Source organism: Oryctolagus cuniculus, chromosome 12, assembly GCF_051225735.1.
Source record: "Oryctolagus cuniculus isolate XC-2025 breed Fujian yellow rabbit chromosome 12, ASM5122573v1, whole genome shotgun sequence".
Lineage (NCBI taxonomy): Eukaryota > Metazoa > Chordata > Mammalia > Lagomorpha > Leporidae > Oryctolagus > Oryctolagus cuniculus.
In genome coordinates, this window is record NC_142878.1 from 107,232,600 (window position 1) to 107,238,663 (window position 6,064).

At 51.5% G+C, this 6,064-nt stretch overlaps 1 long non-coding RNA gene across 2 annotated transcripts; it reads right to left on the reverse strand.

The window, feature by feature from the left end:
* Positions 1-4,356: 4,356 nt before the first annotated feature.
* On the reverse strand, positions 4,357-6,025 carry LOC149123210 (uncharacterized). 2 transcript variants are annotated; one of them, XR_016218421.1, is made up of 2 exons: positions 5,797-6,025; positions 4,357-5,000 (listed from the first exon to the last, which is right to left on the reverse strand). It is a non-coding gene; the product is annotated as an uncharacterized LOC149123210 (long non-coding RNA). The 2 variants fall into 2 exon arrangements; XR_016218422.1 differs by having other exon boundaries at positions 5,646-6,025.
* Between the last annotated feature and the right edge of the window lie 39 nt (positions 6,026-6,064).

The following is a 6,064-nucleotide window of genomic DNA, read 5'->3' on the forward strand; positions in this document are numbered from 1 at the left end:
GACTCTGCAGAGCAGTACTGACGGATCAAGACCCTGCCTTTCAGAGTTCATGTACTGCACACAGAAAACTAAAGTTCCACACCAATGTTAAGAGCAATTGTTGGGGCCAGCCCTGTGGTATAGCGGGTAAAGCCACTGCCTGCTGTGCTGGCTTCCCATATGGGTGCTGGTTCAAGTCCCAGCTGCTCTACTTCTGATCCAGCTCTCTGCTATGGCCTGGGAAAGCAGCAGCAGATGGCCCAAATCCCTGGGACCCTGCACTCACATGGGAGACCTGGAAGAAGCTCCTGGCTTCAGACTGGCCCAGCTCCAGCCATGGTGGCCACTTGGGGAGTGAACCAGCAGGTGGAAGAAAGACCTCTCTCTCTCTTTGTAACTCTGCCTTTCCAATAAATAAATAAATTTTTAAAGGCAATTATTTATGAATATTTGTGAAATTTTTTTCTTTTTGCTTATTTGTTTTTTTTTAAGATTTATTTATTTATTTATTTATTTAAAAGTCAGAATTCCAGTAAGACAGGGAGAGATAAGAGAGAATCCTCCATCCTCTGTTTCATTCCCCAGATGCTGCAATGGCCAAGGCTAGGCCAGGCCAAAATCAGGAGCTCAAAATGCCATCTGGTCTCCCATGTGGGTGGCAGGCACCCCAAACTCTTGGGCCATCTTCTGCTGCTTTTCCCCGGCTGTTAACAAGGAGCTGGATCAGAGGTGGAGCAACATTAATTGTCAATCAAAGGGAATGCTGGCGTCACAGCGGATGGCTTTACCTACTACACCACTACGCCACAACACCAGCCCCCTGTTTTACTTATTTGTATATACTGATTTTCCTAAAATAAACAAGTCTGCATGGGTGACTTGTTTTCAACTCCTTTGTTCCCACACTACATCGTAGTGCAAATCATACATGATAAAGAAACCAACCTCAAATATCCACAGACTTGAGTTTGCTGATGAATTGGAAAAACCAAAGCCTGAGTCACTCACCAGCCCTGAGCACTGCCTTGTGGCAGCGCTGCAAGCAGAGCAGCGCGCTCTCCCTTAGTTGGAGCTGTGGATACGCAGCTGTGACCGTAAACCGTGTCTGCGTTTTCTTCCTGCAAACCTCCGGAAACTCGAAAGTTCCAGGAGTGCTTTCTGACATCATCTTCAGAGCTGGTTTGTTGTTGTTGTTGTTGTTGTTGTTGTTGTTTGACAGGCAGAGTTAGACAGTGAGAGAGAGAGACAGAGAGAAAGGTCTTCCTTTTTCCATTGGTTCACCCCCAAAGTGGCCACTACAGCTGGCGCTGTGCCGGTCCGAAGCCAGGAGCCAGGTACTTCCTCCTGGTCTCCCATGGGGTGCAGGGTCCAAGCACCTGGGCCATCCTCCACTGCACTGCCTGGCCACAGCAGAGAGCTGGCCTGGAAGAGGGGCAACCGGGACAGAATCCGGCACCCCAACTGGGACTAGAACCCGGTGTGACAGCGCCACAGGCGGAGGATTAGCCTAGTGAGCTGCAGTACCGGCCCAGAGCTGTTTTAGTAATGGCCATAGGAAATCAATTTCTTTAGAATTCCCAGGGAACTCTTTAAAAAAAAGTTTATTTATTTATTTGAAAGGCAGAGTTACAGAGAGGCAGAGGCAGAGAAAGAGAGGTCTTCCATCTGCTGGTTCACTTCCCCAAATGGCTGCAACAGCTGGAGCTGGGCAAATCCAAAGCCAGGAGCCAGGAGCTTCTTCTGGGTCTCCCACACGATGCAGGGGCCCATGGACTTGGGCCATCTTCCACTGCTTTCCCAGGTCGTAAAAGACAGCTGGATCAGAAATGGAGCAGCTGGGTCCATATGGGATGGCAGCACTGCAGGTGGTGGCTTTACCTGCTATGCCACAGTGCTGGCCCCAGAATTCCCAGGAAACTCTTGCTGAAGCCGCAGCCTCACCCCTCTTGTGGCTGTCTCGTCGCCCTCTCACTAAGCCTCACGCCCTCCTTCTCTGTGTTATTTTTACTGCTCATGTGTTTGAGCAGGACTTCAAGGACCTGCTGTGGAGAACCTGGGGAAAGGAGTGTAGGAAAGGATTCTGGGGCTTAATAAACCCTGAGACTTGGGCGGTGGCTCTGGGAGGGGCTGGAGAGTTGGGGTGTGAGGCACAAAGGTGAGGTGACCATCTAACTTCTCCTGCTGTCCTGACTGTGGAAGGGGCACGAGAAACAGTCATGGCAGGCCATCCAGGATGTATGGTCACGCTGTGGCCACAGGGAACAGGTCACAGGACACGCCCTGCCCGCTCTGTCTGCAGGGGCTGCCTTCAGGGCGAGGGAGACGCTGGTGTAACCGACAAGGCCATAGATGTGAACTGCGGCTTCCCTGTGAGAGGGAAGCTACCGCTACATCTGATGGCTGTGACGGATCCGTGTCTAGCTTAGAGAAGTCTCGGTCAGTGAAGCACACTCCTGACTTTCTTGGGAATACTTCTAGTGTGACTACTTACACACTTCAGGACACTCCTTAGAAACAAAACTGTTTCCTCTGTATTACAATACACTCACCCCCTGACAGGTCTTTTGTCGTCTGCTAAGACCACAACCACAGACTTCTCACATCTTGTTCTCCCCTCAAAAGACTAACAAAAGATTAAACAACCAACGAAATCCCTCTAATTGGGTGATGGCTCAGCCAGAGTCGTTGCCGCATTCGCTGCCCTACAGTCTGTTCCCTTGGTTGCCCATCTGTGCAAAGCTGCAGACGCCCTGAGTTTGTTGACTTTCTCACTGAAGTTGCTCACTGTGCCAAATCTCATTCATTGCAGGGGAAACCAGTCAGTGACGCAGGTGTGCACACCTTATATGTTAATTAAGTATTGCTTTGGTGTTTAAACCAGTGTCCAGTGTAACACTTTTCATTAAACTGTAAAAGAAATCTACAAATTCCTCCTTTGAAATGTTTCAAGGCTAATGTACCACCTAGAGAACATACTTAAAAAAAAGATTTATTTATTTGAGAGACAGAGTTAGAGAGAGGTCTTTTATCCACTGGTTCACTGCCCAAATGGCCACAATGACCAGAGCTAGGCGGATCTTAAGCCAGGAGCCAGGAGAGCTTTTTCTGGGTCTCCCATGTAGGTGCAGGGGCCCACGCACTTGGACTACCATCCACTGCTTTCTCAGGCCATTAGCAGAGAGCTGGATCAGAAAATAGAGCAGCTGGGACCCGAACCATTGCCTACATGGGATGCCAGTGCTGCAGGCAGAGGCTTAACCTATCAGCCATAGCTCCATCCCTAGAGAACATACTTTCAAAAGAATGCCAACACTTCTGAACTCATTCATTCTACAAAAATGTGGATTCCTTTTTTTTTTTTTTTTTTGACAGGCAGAGTGGACAGTGAGAGAGAGAGACCGGAAGAAAGGTCTTCCTTTGCCGTTGGTTCACCCTCCAATGGCCGCCGTGGCCAGCGCACCACGCTGATCCGATGGCAGGAGCCAGGTGCTTCTCCTGGTCTCCCATGGGGTGCAGGGCCCAAGCACCTGGGCCATCCTCCACTGCACTCCCTGGCCACAGCAGAGAGCTGGCCTGGAAGAGAAGCAACCGGGACAGAATCCGGCGCCCCGACCGGGACTAGAACCCGGTGTGCCGGCGCCGCAAGGTGAAGGATTAGCCTAGTGAGCTGCAGCGCAGATTCCTCTTACTAGTAGGGACACTAGGAGAAACCACCCCATTCCTGACGTTGAGGCCACAAGACTACACTCCTCTGACAATTCTAACAATCAGAGTAAACTGTGCCCGGCGCTGTAGCACAGGCACACAAAGCACAATGGTGGAGCAACTAGACCTAAGAGAACTCAGTTTTGTCAGCAGGGAGTTGGACCTGATGGCTCCATTAGGAAACACTTGCGTCTGGAAGGTTGAACAGGAATTTTCGGGGGGGGGGGGGCAGAAAACTAAAGAAATTTGAGCCCACTTCTATGAGTCAGATACTTTATAAAGAGTATTTAATGTACTCCTCATGGCAAACTTATCTGACAAGTCTTTATTATTCCGTTTCTACAGAGTTAAAGGTTTAAACCATTTCTTTAAGGCTACATAATGAGTGTGCTAAGAAGACCAAAGGCAGGAGGCGTTGTGGCGCAGCAGGTTGAGCTGCTGCTTGCGACACTGTCGTCACATTTGCGAGCACTGGATTGAGTACCAGCTGCTCCAGCTCCCTGCTAATGAGCCTGGCCCAAGTAATTGGGCCCCTGCCGCCCACGTGGGAGTTCCTGGCTCATGAGTTCAGCCGGGCCCAGCCCTGCCGTTGCAGCCATTTGGAGAGTGAACCAGCAGATGGAAGATTTCTCCCTCTCTCTGTCTCTATTTTTTTTTGTCACTCTGCCTTTCTTTCTTTTCTTTTCTTTTTTAAGATTTATTTACTCATTTGAAAGGCAGAGTTACAGAGAGGCAGTTCCTGATCCAGTAGCAACCGGTGAGCTTTGTTCACAGCTTCCGAAGCCTTTTGTGCTGTCAGCATCATCTTGATTTTTGTCAGGAGCCACCAATGTGGATGACTGCCGAAACCTTCTTTTATTTCTTCATCTGTCACTTCAGGATCTATCTGAAGGAAGAGGAACCAGGACGGGTCAGTCTTTCGATCTGATTTTTGGACGTCAGAACCGAATCTCTTCTCTGTTTGTTTCACCTCGCTGTAGAAGGTCACAGAAGCTTCCCCTGTGCTGCCTCTGCCGTCCAAAGCCCCATGCTCTCCCCAAGAGAGACGGGTGCCTCTTTTTTTGGACAGATTACTTATTTTGATTCTAATTTTTGCCTTGAGTATAATGGATTCCTCGCGTCATGACAGCAGTCCAGTCTTGCGTCTCTTGGGCACTGGTCTTCGCTGTAACCTGCGTCCAAACACTCCCCAAACTAATAAAATCACGGCGTTCCGTAGGTGAGGAGTGGCTGAGGGGCTTCGGCAGGGGCTCCTCGCTTTTCTGCCCCACGGGTCCTTCTGAAGGTCTGGTGAAAGCAAAGCGGGAGTCCTTTTCCTACAGATGAAAGCGACAGGGAGGGAAGAGCCTGCTTAGGGGCTGGAGGAAGACAGCACCCAAGCGGCTCAACCTGCGGCCTCGCTGGAGGACCTGCCCCAGGAGTCCCTCCGTGGAGCCCTGGAGTGTCCAAGAACGTCCGCAACGCTTTGTACCCTGCCCTGTGTAGCTGGCACCACAGCTGAAGCTGGTCAGACTTTACCTTTTATTTGCAAGAAACCAACAAAGCTCGACAGGGAGCGTTTTTGACGTTAAATGGGCTCTCTCTGTCTCTCTCTCTTCAAAGCCTACCTCAAAACCCAGAACTGAAGTTAAAATGACCAGGTGATAATGTTCCCTTGTTTTCATTAGTGAGTTCAACTCCGAAATACTGCCTGAGTTTCCACTCTGAAGGCTGAAACCTGGTTCTACATCGATGGTTGTTAACAGTGGAAAGCCTGAACTTACCCTTTGCCCTGTAAAACGCTTCCAAAGGCAAGAAAATCCCCACCTGACCCAGGGACTCTGTGCCCACTCAGTAGAGGATCTGCCGGCTGCTGGCTAGGCCGTTCCTCCCACATCATCATCTACTGTAGAGCAGGAAGCTGGTGCCCGCTGAACACCCGCCCCGAGCCGCCCTCCAAGGCAGCCTTGTTACCCCCGCACCTCTCAGCCAAGGCCATCCGACCTGCACACCCTGGGTCGCGCATCAGACACACGCATGTGGCTGAGAAGCGCTGAGGACTTGGGAATGGACACTGCTCGGTTGCACGGGCACGGGTTTTTCCTGGGTAGGGCATTGTGTGTGGCTTTTCACCTCCATCTGCAGCCTTGCACGGAAGTCAGGGGAACACCTGGAGCCGACAGCGAGTTCCCAAGACACTAGGCCGGCGTGTCGCCCTGCAGCGCGGTCTCCCCAGGGTGTCGCGGGCACGGGCGGGCCTGCGGTCCACTCTGTCCCCGCTTGCCTCTGGCGCTCATGGGAGGGCCGTGGCCTGCCACACGCGCGGGCACGCCCCCGGCGCCGCGCCGACCAATCAGCGCTGCGGTCTGGCGCCCCGCCCCTGCGCCGCGGCCATATAAGC